The sequence below is a fragment of the Peromyscus eremicus genome, chromosome 15 (assembly GCF_949786415.1).
Source record: "Peromyscus eremicus chromosome 15, PerEre_H2_v1, whole genome shotgun sequence".
Taxonomy (NCBI): domain Eukaryota; kingdom Metazoa; phylum Chordata; class Mammalia; order Rodentia; family Cricetidae; genus Peromyscus; species Peromyscus eremicus.
In genome coordinates, this window is record NC_081431.1 from 57226625 (window position 1) to 57242142 (window position 15518).

Below are 15518 nucleotides of genomic sequence, written 5' to 3' on the forward strand. Positions count from 1 at the left end.
CCCGACAATGGCATCTGTCCCAAAGCCAATCCTACTGGCTGGATAAAGACTGGTCCAGCCCTGTGCTTTTCCTGTTCTGTACAACGAGTGTGCAAGAGTCCAAATCCTCTAAGGCTTTTCTACAGCCCTTCATTCTGATTTGCTTCTTCTTCTTAGACAATGTGGGCACCTGGAGAAGAAAGACAGAGGGGGAAGGTTGTAGTGGTCGTGATCCCTTAGCCTTAAGTGAAGGGTGATCCAGTAAGGGCCTCTTAGTCCAGGGCCCAGAAGGAAGGGGACTGTATGCATAGATATCTGCATCAGGCCCACCTGAGCTCATTTGCAGTGGATGGGCCTCTTGGGGACTCCTGGCGAGGTACTGGTCCTGGTTGGCTGAGCAGGCCTGGTGAAGAGGAAGAGGGACTAGCAAGCTATAGGGAGCTAGACTGGCAAGGGGAGAAAAAAAACCAAGCATATGCAAATGTATGCAGATGTATGCAAATCTCTGCAGCTTTGCGCGAGCCTAGGGGCTCTCTGGGTAGGAGCCTGGGCCCCACCCTAAGTTCAACATCTCTTTTTGGTCCATTAATCCCTTCTTCCTGCTTCTCCTTCCCAGGAGCATCTGCTTCTTCACAGTGGCATCTTCCCTGGACCCCACAAGGGGTCTGGGAAGATAAGGACGCTGAGTCACCAGGCGGGGAAGGGAAGGGAAGAGACATCATTTCAAGCTGAGAATGACACCATGGGAAAGTGGCAGGAGAGCTGCCTCATTTCCTGGTGGCAAGTCTCTATTTAGCCCCAGATGTCAACATCGCCACCTTTTAGATGGGACATGACTGCTCAGCACCCAGAACAACCTAAACGGGAGCCAGTGGGGCCTTGTGGTGGGAAGAGGGTTGTGAATGGGCCCCTCTCTACCTCTCCTCTTGGCTCCCACTGTTCTCCCACAAAGCAGGGGGGCTCCTGAGGTACCTGATGGGTGGCACTAGCTCTCCTGTGGCTTCCCTCCCCCGCCCCCGTGCTCTAATGAGCTACTTGCTCCCTTCCCATGCCTTTATTGACAGATCTACAGGACAGCCACAGCAGATGTCAGCCTCAATCTAGTTTGAGGGAAAAGTCTGTGGGCCCCATTCTGAGAAAGCTCGGGGACCACTGGCAAGGGGCGGGATGACAGAGACCTGAACTACAGTCTGGACAGCTCTTGGCTTTCTTGTTCCTCTTGGTAGTGAAACAGACCGGGAGTGTGTGGGTCTTTTTCCTAGAGTCCCACAGCCAACACCAGCACGGCTCCTGCTTCTCAGAGGAGCCGTAGGAAGGGGAGTGGTCAGAGCATCGGTGAATGAGAGACCTAGGAGGCTGGAGTCGGGCTTGGGCTCAAGGGCAGACACCTAATGTGACTAGAAAAGAAAGAAGAGCGAGCAGGGGGAGATAACCAGTTGTAGCCAGCGGGGACGATAAGGAAAGCGCACAGGTCGTGTGGCTCAGGCGGCAAAGTGGAGACCCCTTGAGGAAGGGCCAGCTGGATGAGGGTCCGGGCCTTGTCTCCCCAGTGCAGACTCCACTGTCAGACCCGGAGCGGCCCAGGGATGACTGAAATACGTTTGGTGGCCCTCTCCTATCACACAGAAACTGTCATTCTTAGTTTGGGGTCATGCCCCCTCCCAGTTACATCTTCTCATCCCCTCTTCCTGATTCCTAGGAACCTCTAGGGATGCTGTCCTTATCATCAAAGACGTCTTCAAGCTTTGCCATAATATCCCCAGACCTTGAACATTTGCATCTGGGTCTGAATGGGGGCTGTAACTGAGATATTGTGGAGGGAGAAGCAGTATATGGTCACAGCTCCCTGCCCTTTGCTAAAGAGGCCTGCCATGATGAATGCCTCCCCCAGCCCCGACCCGACTCCAGCTGTAGGTCCATACATTCATCAGCTTCACAGCCTCTCAGTGAGAAAGGGACACTTTAGTCCTCAGACTTCAATCCACCCCAGGCCCCAGACTTCCTCTCCCCTGGGGTAGACTAATGCAGGCCCATAAATTAAGAAATCTGCTCTGCCCGCCTAAGTCCCAGGAACCTGGGGCTCTGTAATATCTCCCTTGTTTTCTTTGGCCCTATTTAACTTTCTTCCAATTAGTTAGGCCCTGGGGCAGCAGCTAGAGGACAATGAGTCAGAGGCACCAAATCCAGAACCCAGAGTTTATCCATGTCGGCAGCCTCTCCCTGCTGGCTCCGCTCTCTTCCCATTCTTCCCTTTCCCAATTCCCTGGGCTTCCGCTCCCTGGACCTGTACCAAATTCACGGTCATCGATGCGTTTCCTTACCAGTAACTCTACTGATACAATAGGGAGGGAGGGGGCTTTTAGCATGTGTTTGAGTACGCATTTTGTCCCCACCCCAAGATTGAGGCTCCCCAGTGGTCTTAGTGCAGGCTCCTCCTCAACCCCAAGCTACATCCCCTTCCGGAACCATCCCCACGGCCTCTGCTCCAGCGGCAGCTGCAGAGATGATGGGTCCAGGGCCATGGAGGCTCACCAGGATGGCGATGAATTAAGAGCAGGTGTTGAGAGTCTGACGTCAGGTCTGGGGGGGCCCGGGTAGTGGGACCCCCCCAGTGCAGGTGGGAGGAGGGGAGAGGCCTTTTGTGCTCTGCTGTGCTGAGAACAACACCTGACAAGAGCTTAGAGCCAAGAAGTCTGACGACGGGAAGGAACTGCTGTGTCCCCGACACATGTGTGGCTCAAAGGGTCATTTTGCTCAGCCCCACACCACAGTGGTGCCTCATGCACGCCAAGGCTCACTTCTGCCAGCCTTGACCACATCAAAGGTTCCTGTCCAAGGCAAGCTGGGGGTAGAGAAAGGGAGAGGAGGAGATGAATGCTGGAGTGAAATGCAAGAGAGCTTGGGGCCTGCAGGAAGCTGCAGGGAGGGTACCTCCGAGCCACCCACAAGGAGGTCTGTGCTGAGAGGGATTTTTAGGGCACCCTGAGACCAATGCATGGCTGCAGGCAAAGCCAGAGTAATTCGGGTGGTTCTGTAGCAAGGCCGACAGTGTAGCTATCATGATGCATGCCTTCGAGCCCATTATCGGGTAAGGCACAGAGCTGCCTAACTAGGTTGCGTGACTCTTAATGGAAAGGAAGAGAGGGGAGAAGCAGATTGAGAGATAGGGGTTATCTCCTGAGCGTGCATCAAAAGTCGGTCCTCTGACGTGCAGGCAGTGGAGAACTCAGGAAGAGTGGAGATCCGCAGGGGGGCAACTGGCCTTTTTATTTATTATCTCCCCAATCTTGCAAGGGAAAGGGCAGAACAGCAGGAAAGGGTAAGGAGAAAGGAAGGCCGACACCGGCCTCCACGCTGGAACTGCAGATGGGGGAGCTGTCCAGCATGGGAACCTGCTGAAACGAGGAAGGCCCCGCCGTCTGAAGTGGGTAGAAGAGCCCTGTCTCTCACAGGGCTGCGTTTGCGGCCTTCCCTGTGTGTCAGGGAGGTGTGTTTGAAGGACCAGCCTAGACGGTCAGTTCTGGGAAAGGAAACGCTGAGTGGAGAATACCTGAATCTTCTCCATGGGGGAAGGGGAAGAAAAGTAACAATGCTCAAAGCTGAGCACTAGTCAAAGTCAAGGTACATTGCATTTGCGCTAAACAAAGCTAGCACGTCCCCAAAGGCCGGGCATGGCAGCGTGGAGGATTGTTCATGCCTCTAGTGCTAACAGGGTAGACAGGCAAGTGGCCCCTGGGTGCTATTGGACCCTCTGTGTGTCTGAGTACTGGTGTGTCCAAGCGTGCCTGCCAGTGTGATCTGGTCCTCGGGAACTCACATTAGGAGAGCCCTAGTCTCAACGGTGACAACCAAAGCAGTCTCAGGCCCAGCTTGGGTGTCTGCCTCTGCTTCAAACCTTGCTCATTGGAGCTCTATTTTGTCAGGTGCTTCCCTGGGCTCCTGTGCTGTGCTAGGCACAAGGACATATGAGAGTCACAAAGGCACCTTATGCAGATGTCGAAGTAGCTGTTAGACTCAAGCACAGTCTCACTTCTCTTCCCCACAGTCAGTGAGTCTTTCCCATCTGACTGAAGCTTTCTCAAAAATGCTGTTCTCAGTGGGCTTCCATTCTCTGGCTCAACTGCCGCCTTTTCCTCAAGTGCTGTCCTGAAGCCCCCTCCTGCCTCAGATGCTGTTTTAGTTAGGGTTTTTATTGCTGTGAAGAGGCACCATGACCACAGTAACTCTTATAAGGAAAACATTTCATTGGGATGGCTTACAGCTCGGAGGTTCCGTCCATTATCATCATGGTGGGGAGCATGGAGGCATGCAGGCAGATGTGGTGCTGGAGCTGAGAGTCCCACATTTTGCAGGCAACAGGAAGTTGACTGAAATACTGGGCAGTATCCTGAGCATAGGAAACCCCAAAGCCCACCCCCACAGTGACACACTTCCTCCAACAAGGCCACACCCACTCCAACAAAGCCACACCTCCGAATAGGGCCATTCCCTATGAGATTATGGGGGCCAATTATATTCAAACTATGCCAAGGTATCACCTCTACTTAAAGATCCCTTTTTCCCAGATATACCAAACTTTTGATTAATCTAGAATCCGACTTTGAACTGGGGAAGGACAGGCCAGAGCAGTTCTGCATGGTGAAAGGCTAGAGCTAGGGGTTATGGTCAGGGTCAGAGGCTGGCCCTCCATTGTGACCACTGTCTTATAGCCCAGAGAAGGCAGAGGAAATTCCACCCCACTGCTTCAGGATGAGTTGAAAGCTGCGCTCTTGTGCTATTTCTGCTATCACCCGTGCATCTCCTGCAACCAGGAGATCCTTTACCTTCTGCTTCACGCCTTCCCAGCATGCCCCTCTTCTAGTGTGCTAATCAACTGACTGTGGTCAGTCCACTTCATGACTAGCTCCCAAGCAGTTGTGCCCATCACTTGTACAAGGGATGTCATGGGAAGCTAGAACGGCTCTGCAGCCTGAAGCTTGGGCTTAAATATTGGCCAGTCTAACCTGTTTCTTATTGTGATTAAGACAAGTGCCTTGACTGGATTTGGCATCCTCTTTCTTACCTGTAACATGGAAACAATAACATTTTCTACATCATAAGGTTTTTCTGAAAATGAAATCAGCCGACACATACGAAAGGCTGGAAGAGTGGCCGGTGCATGGTAAACATCCCATACGTTTAGCTCTTGGCACTACATTTCTCTCAAGCCTGTGTCCACCTTGTGGGTCTCATCTCTCCATGAGGATGGACAGCCTCAGAGCACCTTCACGTATCTTGTCAACCTCGAAGCTTCCTGACGGTGGGTATTATTCCCTCCTCTGGGGTAATCCAGCACTGATACTGAAGTCAGCCTCCATTAGCCAGGGCTTTAGGCACACTGAGGGAGCGTGAGCAACCTCATCCCGTTACTGCTTGGGCCCATGTGGGAGAGACAGAGGCACCTCGTGGGTTGGACTGTCAAATCATTTCTCAGTTTTGTTTTCCAGATCAGTCAGGGACTGACACTGTCATTCTTTGGCTCTGCATTTGGTGCAGGTTTCCCTGTTATTAGTCATTCTTAAATTACTTCACGTGGTTATCTATTTAACCATATTTATTGAACGTCTACCACACATCAGGGCTGTGGAAGGTGGTGGCAAACAGAATATCCCCACTGTACTTCCAGCCTAGTGAGAGGAGATGGAACACATGGGCTTTAACAAGTGACACATAGTGGGGACACTGGTTTAGCCCAGGGCTTAGAGATGTGACTACTGAGGAAGTTAACCCTGTAATCGGAGGCCAAGAACTAGGAGGGCAGGTTAGAAGTGTTCTGGGTTTTCTGTAGCCTCGCCTTACTTCCCAGCCTCCATCTCTCAAAGGACCCAGTCTTTCTTGGGGTTCACACACACCTGACTTCACCATGCATCTCCCACCTCCAACCTTAGCATCTTTTTGGGGACTCTGTGCTGATGGGCATTGAGCTTCCGGAGCAGAGTCATTGTGCAAACCACAGGTGATCGTATAACCTCTTAACATGCCCCCGGGGGGCTTCTGGCTAGTGCCTGAAGACAGGATCAGCAAACACCTCCCTTCAGGCTGCAGCCCCTACCCTGCTGGGCTGAGTGCCAAGCCAGGATAACCTGAAAACACAGCAAGTGTATGATGGGCCAGATTTCCTCCCTCCTACTCCTCAGGAAGCCCCGCCCCTGCACTCCACCCTACTTCCTGTTTAGCAGGGAAGATGTCCAGATCAGCTTCCTTAACAGCTGTTCATGTTCTCCATTCAGATCGGTGACCTAGTGGCTCAGTGAGATGACGTGAGGCCAGTCCTTCTCTAAGCTGAGCCATCTCCTGCCTACCTTCATTCTGAGGCCTACAGAGAGCACAGTTAAAGGAAGTCAACCTTCCTGCCTCTGCAAGGGACAGAGAAGAGCCCAGCTGCAGGGACTTAGCATCAAGACGCTGTCCAGTGTGAGTCAGGCACAGTATTAGGCAGTAGATTAACTGTTCCTCGAGAAAGCAGGCAGCATTGGAGAGTAAGTAGTCCAGGATAGATCAGGAGTGAGGAACATGGCTGTATGCATGGCATAGAGGAGATCAGGGCCTCTCAGCTCCTCACAGATGGTCAGGGAGGCCTCCCTAGGTGGGACATCCTCGTGGAACCTGGAAGATAGAACTAGAGAAAGGCAGACATGAAACCTTGTATTGTGTGAGCAAGTGACAATGGTCAGTAAAGCTCGAAGATAGGGAGAAGTAAGGGTGTGGGATCTTAGGGGCCCCAAGAAGCTTGATTGTACCCAGCTGGTGAGTCATGGTCTCATCATGTGATCAGGCTAACCTGGACTCAGTGCAGAAATCATGAGTGGACCAGCTAGTGTGGTAGGGGGAGAGCAAGAAGGACCTAAGCAAGGGTAATAACACCAGAAAGAAAGAATTGAAAAAACCTGTCAAGACCTCAAGGTTGCCTGTAAATGTTTGGTCTGGAATCCAGAACCTGAGTTCCAGGCAGCCCTGTGACCTTGGACCATCTCTCATGTTCTTCAGTCTTCAAACTCATCATCTATCAAATACCTTGTCGTGGAAATAAGGCAGTGGGCGAGGAGATACTGGGCTATTACTGTGTGTTCTACAAGTCTATAGAGCAGCATCCTGGTAGGATCCTAGCCACCAGCAGTCAGAGTCTTCAGTTCAGGGGTGGGGATGGGGAGAGGAGGCCGCTCTTCATTCTGTGGCTAGTCCTGGAGTTGGATGAGTCCTACCAAGGTCATTGCATCCTTTGCCCTGCCTTGGACAGGTGGCTATCATAAGGGAGGCATTAGGATTAGGAGAGATTTCTAGCCCTGTGTGGTGGGTGGTCCACGTCTGTAAGCCCAGGAGATCCCAAGTTAAAGGCCAGACTGAACTATATATTGAGAGTCTGTTTCAAGAAACAAAAAAACAATAGAAACATTTCCAGAGCTTTTCCTAGGGCCAGGATTGGATCGGTCCCACTTAACACATAAGGAGGAGGCAAACCACATATCTCTGTGTTGGGAGCCCACTGACTTTCCCAGCCTCTGGGATCCTTAGGAAACAGAAATCCTATCAGAGGGCTCCCTGGGAAGCTATGTCACGTGATCCGAGGTCTCCCCGCTCCTGCTCTGATCATTCCCTTGTCTAGTCCCAGTCTTTATGACTGGAAAGGGACTTTAAGACCCTGTCTTAGTGAAGATGGAAAACAAAGGTTTTATATCTGCAGAGCCCATTAGCCAGCTTCCCCTTGATTCTCAGTCCGGGATACGCCACCCCAGTCCATTAACCTTTCACCAGCCGGCCCTCCCACCATCCCCCTCCTCCGGGTACAATTTGGTTCTCTGTGACCCTCATAAACTACAGAGCACAAAACTAATGTGTTGAGAGTTTCATGAGGTCCTGACCCCCAGTACATGGGTATGGAGACTTGGGAAGCCTCTGTGCCATGGTGACTAGCAGCCCACTCTCAGACACAGGACTGCCCCCATCCCCGGCCCATGCTGATGTCCTGGAAGCATCCTTCCATGAATCTCACCTCTCTAGAAAGATAAGCCTTTGCCAGGAGTCCATCTTTTTTATGAGGGGAGCTGCAGGCAGGCTTCCTGAGCACACTCAGACCCCTGTTAGCACTATTCTTGTCCTTGCTATAAAAGAGGCCAATGCGGAGGATGGGGGTGGGGGGGAGGGGGAGTGTCTGTGTCATAAGCAAGGAAAGATACTCAGTGGTTAAGCACTGATGCATCACTGGGGACAGTCTGGGGAGGAAAGAAACAGCACTTTATTTGGAAACAATTCTGCTGAGATGCAGAGTGTCTCAACTTCTCTTTCCAGCTGTTTGTTATGAGGTGCTTGCTGCGCGCTCAAAATAGGGACTGAATTTTAAAGTTACAGGCCAAGTTCTGGGCCTGGATCCAAAGGAGCAGCTCAGGCCAGATGATCTGCCCTCAGGGGAAGGGTCTTAAGCTGTTGGCTCTTCTGTGTTCCCCTCATTCATTAGGGCTCCCTGGGACAGTCCTTTCTCAAAGCCTTTGTACTTGGAATGACCCCTGACCAGGAAGGCACCCAGGCTGGGGCAGAGGAAGGTTCCCACAGAGACAGCATCCAGGTGGAGGCAGCCGGTGCATCTCCTTGCTGGCTCCACCTCTGAGACATATTTTCTGCTTCTTCCTGCCTTCAGTTCCAAACCTAGAGTGGACAATAAGACAAATGTCTTCTGCCTTTACCCTGAAGCATGGTGAAGCAGGCTGTGGTTTTATTTCATTTTATTTTAAATTTTATGTTGCATGTGGGTGCACACGCACCATGGTGTGCGTGTGGAGATCAGACCACAGCTTGCAGGAGCCTGTTCTGTCCTTCCACCGTGTGAATTCTGGGGATCCAACTCAAATGGGTGACAAGTGCCTTTACCCACTGCAGTCGGATTTTTCTTTGGGCTTCCAGCTCACAAATAAGGACAGAGAAAGTTATTAATTATAAAAGCTCGGCCTTAGCTTAGGCTTGTTCCTAACTAGTTCTTAGAACTAATTAAATTAGCCCATATTTTTCAATCGTTACCTCATCTCCATACTGCCCACCCTGCTTCTTCTGAGTCTGGCTGGTAACTCTGCCTTTCTTCTTCCCAGAATCCTCTCTGTGCCTGGAAGTCCTGCTTATTCTCTCCTGCCTAGCCTCTGACCATTCAGCTCTTTATTACTCCAATCACAGCGACACATCTTTGCACGGTGTAAACAAATATTCCATAACAACCCACTGGGCCATATCATTGGTTCAGGATCCAGTTTTCAAAAGGAATTGTGAATTTTAGAAGGCAGAAGCCAGCCAAATACAATGGGGGTTCCAGGAAGAAGATAAGGGCATTGAAGAAAAAACTGGTGACCTCCAAAGAAAGCTTGCAGTGTAACACACCAATAGTAACACGCCAATGTTAGTCTCCTGGTTTTGACAGTGCCCCATGGTTGTGTGAAGCTTGAACGTTAAGGGAAAGTGGATGGAGGGTGGATGGGAGTGCTGCAACTTTTCATTAAGAAAATAAATAAGAGCAAGTGCTGGAGAGGAGTCAGAGAAAAATGGAACCCTTCTACACTGTGGGGAGAATGTTAAGCCAGAGCAATCAGAACCGAAATCAGTATTGAGGTTCCCCAAAACAAAGCAGCAGCAACCAGAAATCGTACCGCATGATCCAGCTATACCACTCCAGATCAACACACCAGAGCTCCTGCACGTCAGTGTTTACAGTGTGTGAGTATTCACAATAGCTAAGTTATGGAACCCATCCAGGTGTCCCTCAACAGAGGAATGGATAAGAAAAAGGTGGGGGTGCTTGAGAGATGGCTCAGTGGTTAAGAGAACTGACTGCTCTTCCAAAGGACCCAGGTTCAAATCCCAGCACCCACAGGGCAGCTCACAACTGTCTGTAAAGCCAGTTCCAGGGAACCAGATGCCCTCACACAGACATACATGCAGGCAAAATGTCAATGCATATGAAATAAAAATAAATCATTAAAAAAAAACAAGAAAAAGAGGGTTTATATTCACAGTGGAATTTTATTCAAAGAACACATTTGTGGGTCTAAGATTGTATCTATAGATCTATAGGATCATGTGTGGGTGTGGGTGTGTGAGAGAGAGAAGAGAGAGAGAGACAGAGACAGAGACAGAGAGACAGAGACAGAGAGAGAGACAGAGAGACAGAGAGAGAGAGCTGGAAATGGAAGTGAACTGTCTGGGAGAAGCAGAGGGACTAACAGGAGGAGGAGGAAGGGGGAAGGAATGTGTGGGAGGACATAGCCAGAGCACATTATATACTTAACGTACCAAACTGTCCTTATGGAACCCGAAATACATATAATGAATGCATTCAGGAGACAGACAGGTCTCTGTGAGTTCCAGGCCAGCCTGATCTACAAAGCAAGTTCCAGGACAGCCAGAGCTACACAGAGAAACCCTGTCTCGAAAAACCAAGCTGAAACAAAAGAGCAAAAACAACGACAAAAATTTGCAAAGCAAAGGTGGGAAGAGGGGGGAAAATGACCAAGAGAAGTCAGATAACTCCAGAGTCACAGGAAGGCTTGGGTGTGTGATTCTTCATTTCGGAGTGCAAAGAGTTCTCCTAAGCTGCAGTGCTTTAGGCCAAGTTCACCCCGGGCAACCACCCTCCAGCACTTGGCAGATTTCCGATCTGAAGTCTGACTCCTGAGACGTTCGTCTCTCCCAGGGACTGTGCAAAGGTTGGTCCTTAAACCCGCTCTTCTCTTTCCCTTCCCGAGCCCTCAGCTTCTGGTAAGAGATGACAGGTCAAAGCAGCAGTGGTCACCCGTGCCATCTCAGGGGGGATACAGCGTTTCAGTAAAATCTAACGTGGAGAGTCTGAGTGTGCATCCCAGCCTTCACACGTTGAAACCATACCACAGCACAGTGATATTCAGAGGTGAGGCCGCAGGAAGAGTGATTAGGTCATGAGGGCAGAGCCCTCTTTTTACAACAGAGGCCTCAGAGAGACCCTCAAATTTCCCATATGTGAGGACACAGTGGTGGTGGTGGTGGTGGGGTCCTCTGAACCAGGAAGTGGCCCCTTACTAGACAGTAAATCTTCTAATGCCTGAATCTTGAGCTTCCAGCCTTCTAGGATATAAAAGATCTATACATGGTGTTCACAAACTACTCAGTCTACAGAATTTTCTTAAAATAACCAGAATGGATTAGATGAAGAGCCAATATTTAGGACAGGTGAACCTGAAGTAGGGGCTGGCAAGATGGCTTAGCCAGGAAAAAGAACACACCATGCAAGCCTGGCCACCTGAGTCAACCCCTAGAACCCACAGTGGAGAGAGAACTGACCCCTGAAAGTGATCTTCTGGTCTCTATATATGCACCATGGCATGGCGCTCATGTATGAGCACACACACATATTCATACACACATATTCACACATACATATATACATACATACACATATACACACATGCACACACACATATACAGATATACCCACTAAAAATAAAATAAAAAGCTTAAATGTGAAGGTAGTTAAAACAGAGGAATCCTCAGCACCCATTCCCACACTCAGTGAACATCCTAGCCCTGCCCAGCTCAAGTTACCCACTCCCTCCTTTCTGGTGCCCTCAAGATAGCTTGCTCCTGAATGGCTGTGGAAAAACCCACCATCCATGTGTCCAAGACGAAGACCAAGCCAGGTGGTTCCAAGGAACATTCACACATTCGCCATCAAGGCTGCCTTCCATAGTCATCCTAAGTCTCTCTTGATGCTACAATCCCAAGAGCTTTTCTTCCTGTCCTTTCCTGGGACAGAAGAGAAAGAAGTAGGTACCAGTCTGCCTAGAGCAACCCTGTGTTCCTAAGACTGACAAAGCCCTTCTCTAAATTTTGTTCTGTCTTGTTGGCCATGAAATTGGTCCTAGTCCTTTGGCCTTGCTGTGAGGCTAGGCCTGGTGAGCCCCCAGAGAGCTGCTGGAGCCTGGGAAGGCTGCGGTGGGCCAGGCTTGGAACCCGCAGCCTACCAGCTCTTGCTCACAATCATCTTGGCTTCCCTGGTCCCACCAGTCTCCACTTCCAGCCATCCCACTCCTGGCAAGCTGGGTGCTGGCCAAGCAGAAATGGCAGCAGCACCCCTCTGGTGTCTTGTTGGCATTATTGGGAAAGTTGGCTTTGTTACCACAGAGGTGTTTCAAGTACCAGGGAGAGAGCTCAGGAAGCCGCGGAGACAGCGTGGCAGCTGAATTAAACAGCATCTGTGTGTGTGAGTCATTGCTCGCCTGCCTGCCTCCACAGTCCTTGCATGAACCTTGAGCTAGTGAGACACCTCAGCCCACTAAGTCTCTCCCCGGAACAGAACCAGAGCACTTAGCTGAAAATTACTGCAAGAAAGGCTCGGGACCTGTCAGAAAGGATTCCCTGAACTTTATGGGCCCCAAGGTACTAATTTGCTGAGATGGTACCCAGTAGTTGGCCACAGTTGATCCCTCTTCAAATAACTCAGGACAAGTCCACCTTTCTTAAGCAGCTTTTCCCGAGACTTGTGGTCCTCCACTCATGACTGACCCCGTGTAGTTCTCGCATGGCATTGTGTATTCAGAAGTCACCACAGCTGCCCTCTGTCACTGCCTTGTTTTCTTCTGGTGACAAACTTGGTTGGTTTGACAAAATGAGTTTTCTGAAACACTACAGTGGAGGTTCTGTCTGTGCCAACCATGTGCCTGGGTTCCAGCTCGCATGGCTTTCTCCATGGTCACAGAGAATCCAGGAAGGTTGAAAAAGTCCCCATCTAGAGCTGTAAGATGACCCCAAAGGCCGGCCACACAGAGGGACAAATGGGAGTTGGTTACAGATCACGGGCCTGCAATAGTCTCTCCATGGTACCTGGCAGGCACTGGGACAGATAGATTCACATCAATGTTCCTTTTTTTATTCATTATTATTACATTTTAAAAATTTATTTTACATACCAACCACAGTTTTCCCTCCCTCCCCCTGTTCCCTTCCCCCATGTCCTTCCTCCCCCCTCCCCCCTCCCCTCCTCAGAAAGGGGCAGGCCTCCCATGAGAGTCAACAAAGCATGGCATATCAAGTTGAGGCAGGACCAAGCTCTTCCTCACCGCATCCAAGCTGAGTGAGGCATCCCACCCTAGGGAGTAGGTTCCAAAAGGCCAATTCCTGAGCCAGGGCCAGATCCTGGTCCCACTGCTAGGGGCCCCACAAACAGACCAAGCTACACAACTGTCACCCACAGGCAGAGGGCCTAGGTCGGTCCCATGCAGGCTCCTTAGCTGTCGGTCTAGAGTCTGTGAGCTCCCCGGAGCCCGGGTCAGCTGTCTCTGTGGCTTCCCATTATGAGCTTGACCCCCCTTTGCTTATATAATCCCTCCTCCCTCTCTTCAACTGGACTCCTGGAGCTCGGCCCAGTGCTTGGCTGTGGATCTCTGCATCTGCTTCCACCAGTTGCTGGATGAAGGTTCTATGATGACAATTAGGGTAGTCATCAACCTGATTACAGGAGGCCAGTTCACTCTACCCTCTCTACTATTGCTAGGAGTCTTAGCTAGAGTCATCCTTGTGGATTCCTGGGATTTTCCCCTGGGACCAGGTTTCTCCCTAACCCCATACTGGCCCCCTCTATCAAGATATCTTTTTCATTGCTGTCCCTCTCCGTCCCTCCCGCAAATCGACCATCCCAATCCCTCATGTTCCCATTCCCCCATCCCCTCCCCTCTCCCCTCACCCCCAGTTTACCCAGGAGATCTCATCTATTTCCACTTCCCAGGTCGATCCATGGGTCCCTCTTAGGGCCCTCCTTTGTTACCTAGTTTCTCTAGGGCTGTGGATTATAGCTTGGTTATCCTTTGCTTTACAACTACTATCCACTTATGAGTGAGTACATACCATGTTTGTCTTTCTGGATCTGGGTTACCTCACTCAGGATGATTTTTTTTTTCTAGTTCCATCCATTTGCCTACAAATTTCATGATATCATTGTTTTTTACCACTGAGTAATACTCCATCTCATCAATGTTCTTGAATAAGCTCCTCTTCACTGCTGTGAGGGAGAGAGTGGCATCCTCTCAACAGATGAGCAACTGGCTCCAGTTCATGGTTTGCTTGGGCTTCATAGACAGTGGGTTCATTAATCTGGATGGAAGTCAGGTCTTTGGGCATCTGAGGAGTCTTTGGGTTCTTTCCATTCCATCCATCTGTGGTGATTAAGAGAACAACGGGGATCGGTTGTAATTGCAAAAGGCCAGCAATACCCCGAGAACCCATGTGCCAGAGTCCATCACTTTTTCTCATTCTGCAACAACCCTATGAGATGCACATTGTTCCCCTTTTCCCTTTGTTTTTATCTTTTGACATGGTCACACTGTATAGCCCAGGCTGGCCTTGAACTTATGATTGCCCTGCTTCGATCACGAGTGCTGAGATCACAGGTGTGTGATCTGCTGTTCCCATTTTACGGACGAGAAAAGTCAGGTTATCAAAGAGGTTATACCTCTTGATGGGTCGCACATCAAGGAAGAGGTACAGGGTAGATCCAACCCAGTTTTGCCATTCTTGCTCTTTCCACCACGGTATGATGCCCTCTCACAGGACTTCTCAGCCCTTCTGTGTAAGGACTTTTAAAATTTTTGTGTTTTTTTTTTCTTTTCTTCTATCATCCCGCTGCAACATAAACACAGCTATGAAAATACACTCACACTTGTTTGTTTTGCCGTTGTTTCTAGGAGGGCATTTTAGCAAATACACAAATGGTGACCCAGCCCTAGGGAGGTCACGGGCTCTCTCTTCTTGCTTCTGTATTTACATTCTCTTCATTCTGGTCCTGTCTTCTGCTTCTCTCCTGTGCCTTTGTGTTCCCCCGGGGTGTTTCTCTATTTTCCCACCTTCCCTCATCATCTTTTCTGCTCCAACTAGACCTTGGCAGCCAATCCTGTACCTTTAGCATCTCGTTGCCAAGCAACAGGCTTTCTACCTGCCCCATTGTGTTAGAATCTCCATGGCAACAAATATTGCCCAAAAGGAAGGGAGAGGAGAGTTAGATGTGCTGCAAGAGGACCCTGTGTCTCAGGACATCCACGCCGTTTTGCCAGCAGTAAAATGCCCCCTCTGAGCGTTCCCAGAGGATGTTACAGTTCACTTAAACCTACACCTTCTAGATGGCCTGTCAAAAGACATAGTGTGAGTCGGGGGAGATAGACTAGCTTAGGGATGTTCATGTGAGGTGCAGCACTTTTTGCATGGGCAGATGGAACAGGGCCATGTGACCACCTCTCTGTGAGATAATTCTGACAACCTAGACAAGGCAGGGCTTCTCAATAAGATTTGTGAGACAGCCGATGGAGAGTTTCTCTATAGGGCACAGAGAGGGTTACATCTGAACATGGTCTTGTCCAGCCTGTAGCATTGAGGAAAGGGTAAAAAGGAAAGGATGAGGGATAACATGAGATTCTGGCCACACAGGCTCCCACCCAGGGATTTGGGGCATGTAGGAGCCCTGGACCTGGTCTGTCCTCAGGAAGTGTGTGGCCTCCCCCCAG

General features: G+C 50.2%; 1 long non-coding RNA gene across 2 annotated transcripts; it reads right to left on the bottom strand.

The window, feature by feature from the left end:
* Positions 1-8289: 8289 nt before the first annotated feature.
* Positions 8290-14940, bottom strand: LOC131925158 (uncharacterized). 2 transcript variants are annotated; one of them, XR_009383164.1, is made up of 4 exons: positions 14679-14940; positions 13870-14177; positions 11635-11772; positions 8290-8658 (listed from the first exon to the last, which is right to left on the bottom strand). It is a non-coding gene; the product is annotated as an uncharacterized LOC131925158 (long non-coding RNA). The 2 variants fall into 2 exon arrangements; XR_009383163.1 differs by lacking the exons at positions 8290-8658; positions 11635-11772 and adding an exon at positions 12996-13444 and having other exon boundaries at positions 14679-14938.
* Between the last annotated feature and the right edge of the window lie 578 nt (positions 14941-15518).